Raw genomic sequence first — 18,816 nt, 5'->3', positions numbered from 1 at the left:
CCAGTGGCAATATCTCACTAAAAAAAATAGCGCGCGCATAGAAGTAATTTTGTAATTTTCAGTATATGGCACTTTTGTAATTTTATATTGGGTAGAAAAGCGTAAGGACTTTTTTGTAATTTAGATAAAATATAGGGATTAATATCTAATTTAGAGAACGTGTATAGAATAATGTTATGTAGAAATTTAGAAACTGGATGCAAATGCATTAAGCTAACCTCAAATAATAATTAACGGGAAATCAGAAACTAAATGCAACTACAATTAACTCACCTCGAAGAATAACTAACGGGAAATCGAAAACTGAATACAAATGCATTAAACTAATCTCAAAGAATAATTAACGGGAAATCATAAACTGGATGCAACTGCTCCGAACAAACCTCAAAAAAACTAATTAACGGAAAATCAAAAATTGAGTGCAACTACATTGAACATTTGAACTAACGTCATAGAATAGTTAACTTGAAACTAGAAGCTGGATGCAAATGCATTGAGCTAAACGTAAAGAATAATTAACAAAAAATCAGAAACTGGATGTAACTGCATCGAGCTAATCTCAAAATTAACGGAAAATTGAAAACTATACCTAAAAGAATGTTTAACGGAAAATCGAAAATTGAATGCAACTATATTGAACTAACCTCATAGAATAATTAACAGGAAATCGAAAATTGGATACAAATGCATGGAACTAGCCTCAATGAATAATTAACGAGAAATCGGAAAGTGGATGCAAATGCATTTAACTGACCTTAAAGAATAGTTTATGGGAAATTGGAAACTATATCCAACTACATTAAGCTAACCTCAAAACATAGTTGTATTATATGTAGTTAGAATGTTTCGACAAATATAGTTTTGCTTTTAAAATGTTGTTTATGATCTCGATCTTTTGGTATGACTGAGAATGTTTTTCTATTCAAGTAGCTTCAATATGATCATCGCCTTCAATCAAACGTCGTCTATTATTAAACAACAACAAAAAAAGTTGAAAGGTTTTATCATGAGTGAGTTCTTTTTTTTTATAGAGAGTGAAATTTTCACATTGCAAGAAATTTGGATGACTGATAAATATATATAACATTTATACCTCTTAGCTCTGCATAGTTGCACCAATTTTTTAGAAAACATCTATTATAACGGCATCCGTTCGTAGGACGCACCTTATATAATAGTGTTGTAAAATGTAGTAGATAGGGAACTCAACAACTAACACCATGAAAGTATGAATGCTCGCCAATTGGAAGCGGCTTCTCCCCATAATTGGAAAGTCTTAAAACAAAAGGCTAACATAATTGATCGATATCTCACCAAAACTAGCTTAATAGACTTTAATCGCTTACTTTGTTGAAAATTTTGACTTTTAGATTTAAAATGAGTATGTGTATCGAGGGAAGAGGCTTATTTTGTGATTTATATGAACTTCATGCAATTCAAAAAGCTTTATCTATTAAATAAAGAGACCCAAACAAATAAAGCATACATATAAAATTCGAAGATCTAGTAAAAATTAAATATACAAGTAGGAGACCAATATTCCAAACCCCAAATACTTTTATTTCAATTCCCAAACTCGTTAATTTTGTGTTTTGAGGTAGTCCACTCATTTAAATGAAAAACTAAAAAATCGTAAATTTCCGAGTATTAAAAGAAGAACCTTTTACCCAAAAGAGATGTTTAAGATTGAGATGCATGGTTAAGATTTCCTATAAATACAAAATATGGTCTGAGCTCCGATAAGATTTTTAGTGGGTGGGGGGAGGGCCAAACTGTGACAACCAATGTTTTAGTTGTCCCTATTTCAGTAAGATTTGTCAAAACACATCAAGAGAGTATGCATGTAAAGTAACTAATCGAGAAATATAATAAAATATGGGAAGGGTTATGTTTGAGGATGAGACTAAGCTTTGTATTACCGCCTCCGTACAAAATAATAGAGACTGAGATCAAATCTCGACGTTGTTCTTATAAGTGATGAAGGTCTCATTTTATAAGTAGGCAAGGCTTGGAGATTAGTTGTACATTTTAATAATGGTATAGTGGTGCAAGTGGGGAGTGTAGAGAAAGTAATTTCTTATGAGAACGATCTCACGATGAAAGAAGTAGAGATTGATCGGGTAGGTTATTTAACTACAAGTTAAATAACTACTACAAAAGTACAAAAAAGTGTGTCTTGCACATGTTCACGTGCAAGTGTGCGCCACATGACTTTCAAATAACATTGATAGTGGACGATAATTGTGGTAGATCAATAATGAATAGGGCTATGAGCATGAGCCTTTTGCCTTATGGGCTTGAACCTTTATTAGGCCATATTTGTAGAGTCTAGAATAGCCCTTTTCCCTTTTTCGTTTATTTTGGTCATTATCTGTTATTTGTTAGAATTAAACCAATTTGGAGATAACACTACCCAAACTTAACATGTATTGAATCATTGAGAGAATAAGATAGAGAGAATTCTTATTCATTGAGGTAAATCTGAATGGGAGGAGGTTATCTTTATATACAACTAGGTAACCTCCTTTCTAAGATAAATGATTAACAGGATAAACAGTAAGATAGAGGATGATCAGAATAAACACCAAAATAGAAGATTATCAGGATAAATACCAAGATAGAGGATTATCAGGATAACACATAACAATGGTGGGCATCCATATAAGCCCACGGATTTCATAACACTCCCCCTCGGATGTTCACCATTCTTGTAGAAATTATGGTGGATGCATCTTTTGTAGCATTATTCTGGATGCTCTATAACTATCCAATGACAGTTGCCTAATTAAAACCTTGCTAAGGAAAACCCAATGGGAAAAACCAAAGCGAAGGAAAAATAGTACAACATTACTCAAAATCATTGTGACTTGCTTAATACTGCCTCATTAAAACCTTTACTAGGAAAACCTAGTGGGATAAAACCTAGATAAAGGAAAAGAGTACACTGCATATGTCCTAGGACACATTCCTAAGGATGCTCCCCCTGTTCTATTACTCCCCCTGATAAAGACAAGTCTTTATATAGCTTGGTGGTGAACTTTGCACAATCCGATCCCATATACAATCGTTTGAAATGTATGCTTCGGTAGTGATTTAGTGAGGAGATCAACAAGGTTGTCACTGGAACGAACTTGCTCGACCTTATCTGCTTCTTCTTCTGAAGTTGATGAGTGTAAAAGAATTTTGGTGCAATGTGTTTTGTTCTGTCTCCTTTTATAAATCCTTCTTGAATCTGGGCTATAGAAGCTACATTATCCTCATAAATAATGCTGGGAATACCTGTTATAGAAGGTAATTGACAAGAACTACGAATATGCCCAATTAATAACCTTAGTCATACACATTCACGACTAGCTTCATGAAGAGCTAAAATTTCAGAGTGGTTAGAGGAAATTGCCACTAAAGTTTGTTTAGTGGAATGCCAACAAATGGCAGCATTACCACTAAGAAATACATAATTTATTTGGGAGTGACCTTTCTGAGGGTTAGATGGATAGCCAAAGACTACAGAGCCAACTAGATCATAGTCATTAGTGGAACCATAAGAATAAAATAGTTTCATACCAGTTATTCCATAAAAATATCTCAATATGTCTTTGACATCATTCCAATGTCTAAGTGTATGTGCACAATTATATCTTGATAAGAAACTAATAGAAAATGCAATGTCTGATCTTGTGTACGTATTGTGCTAGATATATAAATTCTTCAATATCACTCAAGTAGAGTATTTTCAAGACCAAAAACTTCCTCATGTTCTTCCTTTAGTCGAAATAGATCCTTATCCAAATCCAACACTACAAGAAAAAGAGGCTTTAGCCACGGATGACCCGGAGCATTAGCCACGGACCAAAGCTGTAGAATTATTAGCCACGGTCACAAGCTGTTGACATAGTTATAGTTGTTGTAGCAGGGCGTGACACTATTTTGCAACCTTTCGCGACGGTAACAGCGTGTGGGTGTTCCCATGGCTTCGACCGTTGGATCAGATCTTGGCACAGTATGTTTTCACCCACGGTTATCTTTCCTCGGTATAGATCCAACATTGCTCCAAAGTTTTGGGCGCGGAGCACCAAAATTTCTCTCCCACAAAAATTAGATACCCACAGAGAAGTTGGAACTAATCTCACCACCTCTAGCTTCCACCGCCTTTGTAGCAAAAAAAAAAAAAAAAAACTTCCACGGCCTCTCTCACCATCTCTCTCATCTTCTTCCCTTACAATTCGTCACTATTATCGGTTCTCTCGCCATCTCTCTCATCAAACACCAAAGTAAAGCTTAAAGGTATCTTTTTTAAGTTTTTAGTTTATTAAAAGTTGCATTTTTTTTGTTTTGGATGGAAATTGAGTAAAAGATGTTCTTTGTATTGCTGTTACACACAAAAGACGTCTGACTATACACAAAATCAAACTCTTGGTCTTCATTGCCTTCAACTTTATCTTCAAACTATCGGCAATCAAAACTCCTCTTTTCCATCTCAACTTACATACGATTTTCACTTTGGAATTAAGTGCGTTGTACGTACCACCAACAAACTGATTGAAGTTGTAGTTTGATATTTGACGTACGTTAGATTAAAGTTAGTATTTTTTTTTTTAAAGTTGGGGTTTTGTTTTTTCACTGTTAGTTAATTGGGTTTCATTTATTTGATTTATTTATATGTGGATGTTGTTGTTCTCATTGGTTTAGTTCGGTTTGAGATTTGAGTGCTTTATTTTGTTTGCTTATTTTAACTTGTATGATTGATGCTTTGCTGATAATTGAAGATGGTACTGTTAGTTTTTTATGAAAATAAGGTTGAAGTTTGTTAAGTTTTGATCATGTTACTGCTATGTTACTACTTTTGAGTGTTTTCCTTGACTGTTTGTTTCATGGATGTTTTTTCAGAGAACAATTTTTTTTTCTAACTATATATAGTATTAATATATAACTATTAAATTACTAATTCTTTGTTGGTTTGAAACATATAGATAGAAACATATTTAATTGTTACGCATTTTTTTCAGCTCAAGAAGGTACGCCTCAGTACTTACAGGGTTCTCTTGTAGCGCTTTACTTACTACGGAGGTGAGATGTCAAACTATTAAATGTATTTTGTTATTGGTTGTATGAGTGAAATGGGTTTATTTAATTTTCAATTTAGCTTATTTGGATATGCTCTCTTAATATATATTTTTTTTCTAATCAATGTGACCTCCCTAGATGGCCAAGTTTTAGTTTTCTTAGTTTGAGCATATTGCACACATTTATTTATTTCAAAAATGGATTTACATTGATATTTGTTTGGTTACTGTCTCTTTTGCTTTATTTGTTACAATTTTTTTTTTCATTACGAATTGCTTAGGTTTTAAATACATATTTATGTGATTTTTGCTAGTTCGGTAAAAATAATTCATTTTTAGAGATTTTGTTAATTTGGTTAGACATTTTTTGCTTGAGATGAGGGTTTGGGATAGGTGTATTCATGAATGGATCATGCTATTTATCTTGTATATAGTTTGAAGTTTTGAACTTGTGTGATTCTTGTTTATTTGTAGATACGTCATGGAGAGTTTTTCTCCAACTGATAGAAGTAGTTGGGTCAATTTAGACTGCCATGACACCCGCTTTATAAATGGGGTAATCTATTTTATGGACTTTGTGGTAAAAAACTACCGTAACAAGCTCTTAATGTTGTGTCCTTGTCGTGTGTGTAAAAATAGAGGAAAGCAAAAACCTACGAACTCGTGAGGTATCACATCTATAAAAACCGATTCGACCCAACATATTTCCACTGGATATTTCATGGTGAAGAAAGACATGATCCGAATGTGGAGTCCCATGGGAACTTGTCGCGTCTCGGTTTTCCAGACAATTGAATATTCAGATAAAAGAGCTCGATCCAAATATTCAACCGTCTAATAAACCAAGACGTGAGCAGGTTTGACTCATACGAGTCCAAACTATAACTAAAATATAAAAAAACCCCCCTTTGAACATCGCGTTCAAAGAAATTTCGACAGAGTTTCCTCTGTATTTCTAACATTTCATAAATTTACAACCTGCTCTAACCTGAAAAATCAAATAACACACTTCCATTTATCATATTAAGACCTCAACCGTAAACCCAACTACTAAAGATATTGATTCGTGGCACCGACTACTTAACCATCTAGACAAATGCTAGTTAAATCAAGTAGCTGCAGTGCCCCGAAACAAATCTCATACCCCAGATCGGTCTTTCACAATTGACGCTAATTCCTGTCCTAGTTTCTAACTAATGGATTCATTATTAAAGACAATAAAGAAATACTAAATTATTACAAAACAACTTAAATGAATAAATTTATAAACAAGAAAGAGCTAAAAAGAACGCCCGCCAATCGAGGAGTGCACTTCCGTTAAATTGTTCTTAATTAGCTCGTACACCTTTTCTTGTCTTATGGGAGCACCTGTGAAGATATTCCAACGCTCAACGTTGGATACGTAGTCAATATATAATAATCAACTTGAAATGAAATTGAAAACAAAAGACGAGGTTAACACATACCTTTAGCTGCTTAATACGACATACCGTTTCCTTATTAAATCATTGTAATTATATCGATTAACATAATCTAAAAAAAAAACGTTAGCATTCAATATAATTCATACTCACAAGATTTCTATCATGCTTAACACATAGGCAAATGAATTGTACTAGAATTAACCAGTAATAAAATAACTTGAACAACCGATTTTCTTACTACAAGGGGTGGGGGTTTTCCTATGGAAGCGGTGAGCGGTGGTGCCCTCACGCCCTTTTAGGGATCAAGCCAATCGTAGTTCTCCAATTCGGGTAAGGATCTATGGGAATGGATTAAGCCATTCCGATGAGGACGGCGGTATAGGCTCCTCACTCTTGTTCTAATCATGTTTCTCTGTTAACAACTATTCACGGTTCCTCCGTAACTAATCACTAATTGAACCCGCTATAACTATTTACGGCTCCACCGCAACTATTCAGCCTATGCAAATTATCGCACTAATACTATTTGATTTACTAATAATAACAAATATTCTCATTCTAACGTCCAACTTTGTAAGAAACTAAGAATCATATTACCAAGATATCATTAATAATATAAGCAACTTAACCCTCTATTCATCAATCTAGTGAAAACACTATCACAGACTTTAAGTAAGTCGTTAGCTAAGTACTAGAATCCTAGTTCACTATCAAGTAAGGATACCTGAATTTATCTTGTGTTAAAATGCTACTAATACAGCTATAATAATACAGCTATAATACGATGATTGTTAGCGTAAAACGTGAGACTTTCATATACTATCAGAAACATGATTCTATATCAACCTAACAAGCTAATAAAACTAACCAGCGCATATAGTGTATCCTCATCAGTACCCGATAACCATATCACTCTATAAAGTACTAAGAGTGACCTACTTCAATGTAAAGACAATTAAAATAATAACTATACCCTACTTCTATCCTGTACCCAACGTTCTTCCAAGTCGTTGTTCCTTCACCTCATGTGTTCAGCAAGCCAAGCAACAACTAAGCAAGACCGAATTAATCTATGGTTGATTAGTCCACCAGATTATATAAACCCAATAAATGTCGCTTAACCAACATCAATATCCAGAGCAACCACTTACATATTAATCAAGATTGTTACTGGCCTTGAGCGCAAGAAACTATACTTATTATCAAGTACTCACTTATTAATATCTGCTTCAACTATAACCAATCCGACCAACATGGACAAGTTAACAATTCAATGGGCGTTTTGAACCAGTTAAACATCGACTTAGTTCTTTGATGGTTTATAATGCTTTCCTCGTTCAAAGCAATTAAAGTTAGAAAAAGAGTAGGAAATTAAACAACCCCAAACAATGTAACTGAACAAGTGTCTTCATAAACGAATATAATTCGAAATCCCTTTTTTTTTGTTTTTCCATTGCATGCAACTCTCTTTATTCATAAGATACTAAAATAACTAGCTTGATCCCTTACCTGAACTTACCTTCGATATACCTAAACGGTGGCTCAAAGTGAGGGCGGAGATCCCATATTCGAGAGATATAGAGAGAGAGAGTCATCCCCCAAAATCTTCAATAATCGGTAACCGGTAGCATCTTTTTTTGAAGCGGGGAGGTGTTTACGCTTATCCTTTTCAGAGGTAGTGTGGAAAGTTTAGAGAGTGGTGAAGGAGATGAGATAGATGGGCACTTCAGGCGTCCATTTCCATCTGCTCCTCTTTTCTTTCTTTTTTTTTTTTTTTTTTTTTCCGTCCTCATCCCCTCTTAAGCCCTCGTGGGTTAAAGTGAAACATATCCCCTTAATATTAGAGTAGGCCCAACATAAAATAGGCCCACTAAAAGAACAGACTCCATATTCTAAACCAAGCCCAAAATAAAACAAGCCCAATATAATAGCACATGCACATTGATATTTCTACTCAAGCCCACACAATCAAGTCCAATTCAATTCTAAGCCCACATAATCAAACAATTAATATAAATAAAGGCCCAACATAAAATTAACCATCAAGGAAAAAAAAAAAAACCATATCAATTAATCAAGCTCACCAAATGATAAAAGTTAAACCTCGCTATATAGTACGTAATTACCTAGAGTAGCACTGAACTAACACGTAAAATGACCGATTTACCCGTAGGTAAAATTCCGGATCATTACAGAACTCTAATCTGCATGAGATGAATATAAATGATGCATTTACTACCGTGATTGAAGAATTTGGTGGTGAAGAGTTAGATTCATTTCTTGGAGGTCTCGGAGTCGATAATGGAGAGGCACCGGGCATTGATGATGCTGAATCAATATTGTCAGATAAGAACTTTGAAGAGGCCATGAGTGCTTTGTATCCTGGTTGCAAGAATTTCACTGTCTTAAGGTTTGTCATAAAGCTGTTTAGAATCAAAGTTACACGTGGGTGGTCTGACATAAGTTTTACCGAGTTGCTTCAGTTACTTAAGGCAACAGTGCCGGCGGATAATAAAGTTTCGAAAGACACGTATTGATCTGAAAAATTAGTTAAGGAGTTGGGGCTAACTTATAAGAAGATCGATGCATGCCCAAATGATTGTATTTTATATTGGGGGAAGAAAAATGAATTGTTGCAAGAATGTCCTATTTGTAAGGTGTCGAGATATAAAATTGCAACAATTGAGGAGAAAAAAAATCGTGTAAGACTACCTGCGAAGCAATTGCGGTACTTTCCAATTGGGGATAGGTTGACAAGAATGTACGGTGTCGGTTGGGTAGCCAAAGCTATGTGTTGGCACTCCACAAATAGATTGGGGGATGGTGAGTTGGGTCACCCAGTTGACTAGCTCATCATCTTGGAAACATATTGATAGGACATACCCAAGCTTTTCTTCCAAGCCACGTAATGTTCGATTGGGCCTTGCCACTGATGGGTTCAACCCCTTTGGAATGCAAAGCACATTGTATAGTTCTTGGCCAGTGATGTGTGTCACATATAACCTCCCTCCTTGGCTATGTATGAAACCGCAATTCACTATGCTAGCACTGCTCATTGAGGGGCGACGACAACCTGGTAATGATATAGATATTTATTTACAGCCGTTGGTCCATGAATTGCAATCCTTGTGGGATAAAGGAGTGCTAGTCAAAGGTGCTAATAGGGGTGATGTCTTCAATATGCGTGCAGTTCTCTTATGGACAATTCACGACTTCCCAGCTTTTGGGAACATCTCTGGATGTAAGACTAAGGGGAGATATGCTTGTCCCCCTTGTGGTCTAAATACATCTACTATGAGACTTGTTCATGGGAGAAAAAATGTTTACCTTAGTCATAGGCGATTTTTGCCGCAATTAGATCCAAATAGACTTGATGTGAGAGAATCTACTTTCAACAAGGAAGAAGAGCTTAGGTCACAACCCCTACGTCTGTCTGGGGAGAAGGTTAAAGAGTTAACTCATAATCTCAAAGTTAAATGGGGAAAGTTAAAGAAAAGGAAACGGGGAGGTGGTGACTCTGAGGATGAGGAAGATGTGGACAGTGATTCTAGTTTTTTGAAGCAGTCAATATTTTCTAAACTTCTTCCATGGGAAGAACTCCCCGTTCCTCATAACATTGATGTGATGCACACTAAGAAGAACGTATGTGAAATTCTTATTGTTTTGATGTTGGACACGAAAAAAACCAAAGATGATCTCAATGCACGCAAAGACTTAAAACTTTTGGGGATAAAGAAGAAGTATTGGGTGACAGACAATAATCGTAAAAAGCGTGGAGTGTTACGTCTTACACTGTAGAAATCTTTGTTTTTACCACCTTAAGAAAATCATGGCGTACTGTTGGTTTTAGTAGCAATTGGAGGATTATTGTCAAGGAGGGGTCCATGGAACTCAAAGGGATGAAGTCTCATGACTATCACATTCTAATGCAACATCTGCTTCTGTATCGATCCAACAGCATATAAAGATCGGAAGGAGGCCGGGCTGTTATATTGAGTTTTGTACTTTTTTTTCCGTGCTTTATGCTCGAGGAGAATTGATGTTGATTCTTTGGTTATACTTGAGATGGGTATGGCGAGAACCTTATGTGAGCTTGAGAAGATGTGTCCTCCGTCACTTTTTGTCATAATGATGCATCTTCCCATTCATTTAGCCTATGAGAGGCCCGATGTTAGGACCGGTGTTCTATCGATGGATGTATGCTTTGAAAGGTATACTTAGATAAAAACTTTTCACATGATTATTTGGTTTTATTTTCGTACTTTCTATTTAAGTTTTGTTATTTAAAGGTTAATGAAAGCGATTACAAGGATTATGTTACGAATAAAAGCACATGAGGAAGGTTGCATTCTTTGGCGATACTTGAAGGAGGAGACAATGATATCTTGTGGAGGATCGAAGAAGGAGGGTGGCCTCCTTCAAAAGCTAGAAGAGTGCACCGAGGGTTTTGAGGTAACAATGCCTCCTGGTTTGCTCGATGAAGTTGATGAAGTAGGTCCTCTTGGTCCAAGTAAACGGTACCTTTTAGAGGGTGTTGAGTGGGAGCAAGCACGTAAGTGGGTATTGAAAAGTCATCCAAAGTATGAAATGTGGGAGAAGTAAGTCTATTGTAGTTTACGTGTATGTATTTTTCAATTACCAAATAGACATTTTTATATTATTTATTGTGCTTTTATTAATGATATTGAATAGAGAGTAGAATAACTTCCTCAAGGTCTGCAAGAGAAACACAGGAAGAAAGTCTGGCCAATTCAAAGTACCTGAAAAAGAAGAGTTCATGCCATGGTTAAGGAGACAACTTGATGTTCAAAACCCGAAAGATGACGAGCTTATAGAAATAGCAAGGGGACCAGCACGTTTTGCTATAACATATGAGAAGTATGTAGTCAATGGTTTTTTATTTGTCACCAAAGATTATGAGTTGACTAGAAGAAACCAAAACAGTGGAGTTTGTACCAAGTGCCCAACTACCTTTCGCTTGAGTGCTAAGGAAAAAAATCCTATAGAAGCATCTGCTGAATACTATGGTGTTCTTAGGAAAATTGTTCAATTGGAGTACCCCAAATACTGATTACAAACCAGTGTTATTCAAGTGCGATTGGGTTAAGCTCCCAAACGGTGTAAAGGTGGATAACGAGTCAAAACTGTTGTTGGTCAATCTATCCAATATGCTTGGTTCATCTCAAATGAATGACGAGCCATTCATTCTTACTGAGCATGTATCCCAGGTTTTTTACTCTAAAGACCCAGTCAATCTTGATTGGCATGTGGTTATTGAGGTTCCAAGAAAGGTTTACTCTGATATGGACTCAACAAGAGTAGTGTCAGAAAATATAGTTGTAGATGAATCGTTCGTGAGGCCTATCATTCTAGAATGTATGGAGGATGAGTTGATCTTTAATGAAGAGAATATGGTTCTTTCTTTGTTGAGGTTATCAACCCGAAGAAAAGACCTAGAAAGAAATGAGATGTTATTTTATTATATGAAGTCTTTTGTTCCGAGAATTACATATTTAAACTGTTTTCTTTGCTTTTTCTGAATTCATATTTAAATTAGTGGTTCACGTTTTTAAATTAGTGTTTCGTATTTTGACTAATTTCTGAATTCATTTTTTGTTATTTGTACATTGATCCTTATTGTATTGATTATTAACTTAACTGCATATGCAAGTGCTTGTTTAATTTGCAGAGTTTAGTTATCGCTTTGTACTATGGCTACTAGCATATCCCCAGATTCAGCTCACCCACTAGAGGACTCCCCCAACACTAACACTGGTAATTAGTTAATAATTCATGATCATCTGATTAAGTTAATTATTTCCATTTCATCCTTGTATAACATCATCAGTTTTTGCATTATCGGTGGAGTACGCTACTTCACGAATCTTTTCGGGTAACACTAGAGGTCCTACTCTACCTATATCCGATCATATGGAAGAGGGGCAAATAATTGAACTTTGGCTTAATATCTATAACCAGCCTGATTTTCCTGAAGAAGGTGTCAGCAGGCTATCTAGTGAAGCTGCTCGCCTTGCGGACCGTGAGATCCCATGCTTCTATAAGGATTGGCCAACTATGATGAAACTTAGTAAAGGAACTCGCTATAACAGAATCATTAAAAGCTTGAACGACACTTTTGTATTTGTTAATGGTGACGAAGACAAGGGGGTAGACTGTAAGTATGTTCGGGATAAAGTCATGGCCGCATGGAGGAGCCACAAGGGTGAACTGAAAAAGAAATATGTTCTTTGGTAAGGATCGAGAAATTGTGAAAATGAAGGCACGGGCATCGAAATCCCTTTGGAGGATTGGAAAGCTTTTGTGAATCATTGTCATTCAGATGAATTTAAGGTATTGTCTTAGACATTCTAACGATATACTATACGATATGCACTGTCCTTTACTAGCTTATAAGATACAAAGCAAACTGTAACTTAATTTGTGTATGTTATGTAGGCATTAAGTGCGAGTAATATTCAGAACCGTGCAATGCAAATTGAACCAAACTGTGGGGGGAGGACACCAGCACAAGTTTATCGTCGTAAAATTGCAAAGGAACAAGGTGTGTCAGTGGAAGAAGTTGATCGGGGTGATATGTACGTAGAAATGCACACACTTAAAATAACTGGTACACCCCAACGACAGAGTTTGGCAGTAAGTCTTTATTTTATATGTTTTTTTCTTGGATGCTTAGTCAATGCATCACTTATATTATATATATATATATATATATATACTATTTAAAAGTGTATGCTTAGTCAGTGATACATCTGTGTTATCTATATGATTTTAGATTTTTTTATGTTTTCCATTGAATAGGATAAGATTTCTCAACGTTCCCCTTTGAACTCTAACACGACCTCCAACTCCGACTTTGAAGCATGCGACAATGATGTTGTGACAGAGGTATGAATTTATACTTTGCTCAATTTTATTTTTATTCCTCGAATTAAAATCTCCAAGTACACAGGTTGTTGGTAAAGACTCAAGAGAACGCATCGCGAGGTCATGGGTTACGGTGTCTCTAAGTCTTCATTTAAGCATTGGCTCCTTATAGGAAGAGATATCGAAACAGATTAAGGTCATTTGAGGAGTTAAAAAATCAGTTTGAAAAGAAAATTGATGAGCTGAAAGACTCATTTGATGGAAAAGTAAATCAGATTAATGAAGCGGTCGCGAGAATCTTGTCCGGCCGGATGCCACCCACATGTAATTCATTTGTTGGACCCTCTTCTTACGGATCACATGATATATTTCTCAGTATTTATCATTATGACTTTATTTTATTCTCATAGTAATAGTAAAATTTAATGGTTTGTGTATTTGAAATTTTAACTAATGTTATTTTATTTTATTTTTATCTATTTTTGAAGGGACGATTACATGAATCTTTGAAGTCAATGTGAGAGCCTTTTGGCCCTTGAGAAAGGTTGCATCTGGGAGGGTGAAAAAAGTTGATCCAACATTTAAGATTGGAAATAGAACTTTGGGGGATGGAAAATTCTTGGTTTACATTGAGGCGATTACTGTAGGTTCTTGCGAATTGCGTGAGCCCTATAATCACTTTCGTACCCTTGGTCAAGTTGGGCAGGGACATGTTATTTGGCCTAAGGAATTTCTGCAGTTTCTCCCCCCTCGTTGTTAAAGGCCATTTCCCCTTTTTTAGTAGACACATAGTGTCATTTTCATCTTGGACTTGGAAGTATTTTATTTTGTATTAGTCAAGTCAGGATTTTGGACATGTTACTTTACTTTTTGGATATGTTGTTTTGTTATGGATACTTTCGATGTGTTATTTTGTTTTATGGATATTTTGGTTGTGTTATATGTTGGATGAGCTTGTTTTATGGATATTTTGGTTGTGCTATATGCGGTACTTGCAATTGTGTGGTTGTTTGTTTACTTTTTCAGGTGGCGGGATTCACTGTACTAATCTAACCCCTTTTTAGCTCCGCCAACATACAAACTAGATATTTGCATTGCTGGTCCCAAGCCCAGATAAAGGAGGAGGGAAAAGGCTGAACTGATTGGTTTTTGCAGGTTATAAAGTGAGAGCAACCTCACCTGTCCATTGAAGCACAAGAATATGCAGATTTAGTTCCCGAGTTGAATAATATAGTGTCTGCAATTCAAGTGTTATTGGTAAGTTATTGTGTATAGCCGTGTTACTTTGATACTTATCCATTTTTTTTCTTCCAACGAACACACACTGAATCTCTTGATAATTTCTTGAAGGTGAGAATTGTTCGTAGCCTGAGAGGTTTGAGTTTTCTGGAGGTTCTTCTTGGAATAACAAGCATTAGGAAGGTAGAGCCTTACATGCATTCCCTACTTTATGACATTTTAAGGTAAACCCTTATATTTTTTGGTATGTAGGCTCAACAAAAGTTACAACCGCTGACCCTCCAGCAGTAAATGGGTATTCGAGGCGTCAAAATCCAAAAGCAAGCTTCATAGTGGTTCAACCAGAAGTTGTACCAAGGTATCTATACTAGTTTCAGAATTTTAAGGACTTAATAGAAATGTCTGTCAGTATTGATGCTAGTTTCTACATTTATGCCTCGAATACTAATTTTATCTTGCTACATTTAAAAACATAAAAACTAATTTTATTCCATGCTACATTTATCTTGCTCTTCGGATCTACTAGTTTTGAATTTGAAGAGTCCATCTTGATTGTTCCTGCTTTTAATACTGAGAAACCTTAGACTCATTGCAGACGAAGCGGACTAACAATCATGGTAGCTCACATGATGGAAATCGTGAGTTGGCTGTATATTTTTTTATAGCTACATTTTTAATTATCATACTTCTTTTTATTTTTCTCTTGCTTCAAGGTCTTGAATACTAAACCTAGAATAATGTGTTTGTTATTTTTTGAATAAATGCAGAATCTCTTAGTGGATTGGATCATTTCGAGCAAAATCCCGAGCATAAGCCCATTTCTATCGAGGGCATAAGTAGACAAGAGGGTAAGCATATCTTGTAGAAGAAGAAGCATGTCTACCAAAGGTTCTAAATCCTTTAGTTTTTGCAAATCGTCTAACGCCTTTCCTGCCCAACTTAGAGGAAAATGCTCAACCTGAGAGGCAAGTCTCCCCAGAAAAGCTTTATCGAGCAACTTTGTTGAGAGACCGGTTTGTTGGTACTATCATCAAAGCTCGACGAAGACTCTCGATCAGGTTGGTTACAAATTTGGGCTGGTTATTGAAATATACCATGTTAATTACTGTCCATTTTCTTAGTGTTTTTGCTCGGATGTGATCGGGTACAATTTGATCTGGCTGAGGTTAGGGTGAAAAGGGAGATCCCGAAAATTGCGCGGAGTGGCGAGAGGATCTTGAAAGGAAACAAAGGGAAGGTTTGGACTTCTAACCCGTTGCATGGAAACTTTGATTTCTTAAAGGTTGTTTACTTTAGTTACCGACATCTTGGGGTTAATGGTGATTAATTATAAGTCATGTGTTTTATGAGATCGAAAAAGCTTCGGTTCGCAGGCAGAGGCCAAAGCTGCAGAAAATGCTCGAGGCGGTGATCACGAGAGGCTCTGATTGAAGCCAAAAGAAAGAGGGAGCTTGAGAGAGAAGCTGCACGCCCGGGCTTTACAAAATGTAAATAACAAGAATTCTTACCGGTTTCCGTTTAGTAGATCTCAGATCGTTGGCGCCGATTTGAAATCTCTCCCATTATTTGTCTACAAGGAATTCTGTAGCATGGTTCGCAAGATCTTCACCTACACAAGGGAAGAACAGAAAATGAACCCAGGGACTTTGAACTCAAGGGTTGACGAAAATCCTATGATTGCAAAGGAAAGAACAGGTGCTAAGGAAACTATCTCATTGTCGGTGCCCTCTGCAACTAGTCCTGAGAACTGCTAAGCTTCTCTCACATGGCTAGCTTGGTTAGTAAGTTGTTGGGATCCTTTCACATGACAATGTCGATGATTTAACTGTCTATGGAAGGGATAATTAGTGGTTGTGTGGTTTGAACTCCTGCTTCAGGTGATGAACTTAAGGAGTCAGATTGCAAAGGTCAAGTGGATTATGTGCTTCCATTGTCAGAGGAAGAAGTTGAACCCTCGAAGTTGAGTGAGTCATTGTCCGTAACAGAAGAAGAGGATTTCCCCATCTGTCTTGAAGGTACCATTCTTATTTCTAGATTAAGTAGATTTCCCCATCTGTCTTGAAGGAGTCATTCTTATTTTAGTATCACAAATGTTTTAGTTTAGGTCACTGACTGATTACTTTGGTGCTTGATCGAGCTCTTTACTTAGTTAAGTTTTATTAGTTTCTGAAGAAGCGAAGCCGAGTGACCTTTATAACTCAATTGTCAATTGTGTAAGCTATTATTGTGTCATCTTTGTGGTTGTTTCCATGGCCGCATTAATCGGCTGTTATCTTAATGGTGCGGACAATAATGATGCCACTCGTGGTTTTGGCCCTTTGTTGGTCATCTTAAAGTTGATTTTTGTGTGGACTTGAAAAGATCTTAATGGGTATGTAAGTTGTCCCATGCATCCTTAATCCTGGCAGTTATTTTTGTTATTGATTACTAATTAAGAATCTAGTGGTCCTTTTGGCAGAATGGCAGTTCTTGCCTATGATTGTAGTTGTCACGACCCCGAATTTCGACAGAATTCGGAAAAACATTATTTGTCCCCGACTCTTCGATCTCCGAGGTATGACGCACTCTCACTCCCAAAAGCCCATAAACAGTTTAAAATATGCGGATAATTAAAACCAATAAAAATTTTAACTTAAACAAAGTCCTCTTCATTATAAAACAATTTACAAATGAAAATACAAATAATATTATCTCAACTGAAAATCTATATCACCTCAAGGGAAAACAAAACACAACCTGAGATGAAATGCTAACGCAAACCCCAAGCAGCAACCAATCTTCTTCATCACTAAACCTGTCAAGACTTATCAACTATGTTCATTTAATGAACACACCGATAAGCAAACATGCAAATCGGTCGACATTATAAACAATGTTGGTGTGAGTAGCCTTTAAAACAACATATAATATTACACATATATACACAATCCATAAGGCGTTAGTTCCTCCACCGGAAGCCTTTAACTTTCAACGACTAATACAACATTCTTAAGTACAATAATCTAGGCAGGTAGTTCCTCCATCGAGGCCTTAACATTCTTAAGTACACTAATCTAGGCGGTAGTTCCTCCATCGAGGCCTTTAACTTCCCAACTAACCACACAACAACTATACTCATAATAAATAAGGCATGTAGTTCCTCCATCGAAGCTTTAGGTTCTAACTAAACTATAACCAACCAACCATATACAAATCATCTATCTAGAGATATATCATTTACCAACATATTACCATAATTAGATTATTTCGGGCTTTCTTTGTGTGTCCCTAAAATCCGTCGTATCTATGTCTTACCTAGTTTCCTGGCTACCACAATCGCTACCCAACGCCCGAACATGTACATCCACATGCCTCCCCTTACATAATGAGCCACTCGTGCGTAACCACCCCGGCGGGATGCCGCGACACCGTAAATCCTCACACGGAAGCCAAATCTATGTAAGCACCGCCACTATTCGGCATAAAATATTGCGCATCATCGTTCTATTTTGCGAGCGGAATAATCAAAGCCACTATTAAATTTCGCCCGGAGGGCGCCCGAAGGCCATTAAATTTTAAGCGAAGCGCCCGAAGGGCAGCCGAAGGCCATTCAGATTAATGAAACGCCGGAAGGGCCAATCACATGAGTTGTGGTAGTGGGGTTCTAGGATTTTCGTTATGTAATTTATTCGGTGTCATACATTAATGACTCATAAACATTTCTACTATATCACGTGCGCGGTCAATTACCTTATTGCACTAAGCCATAATATCTAGAAACATCTCAATTATATCTCATAGTCACTTTCGTTCTTTCACGTGCCAATATATTATTAGACTACATCAAGAGGTGGGGCAAATATTCACCAATACTATATTAGCATCTCACATATAAAATAATGGAGTGTATATACATTTCTCCAAAATATTGCATTAATATAAATATCCGCAAAGATATTATTTCATGTCACAATGCTTCAACGTATCACATACATTTTTATTATAGCGTATTAGGAATATTATATCTCCTAATATCTCAATATCGTCCACGTGTCAAAAATACACAACATCAAGATCAAATCTTTCTTAGATAATGACCACCAAATTATACAAGCTTCCACAGCATTTTATTACTATATGTGTCCATATAATATACACATAAAACGTAGCACAAATAAACAGTCCACAATCCACAATCAAAGCCCAATATATATATGCTTTACACA

This window comes from Coptis chinensis, chromosome 2 (assembly GCF_015680905.1).
Source record: "Coptis chinensis isolate HL-2020 chromosome 2, ASM1568090v1, whole genome shotgun sequence".
Lineage (NCBI taxonomy): Eukaryota > Viridiplantae > Streptophyta > Magnoliopsida > Ranunculales > Ranunculaceae > Coptis > Coptis chinensis.
Note: the sequence above shows the minus strand (reverse complement) of the source record.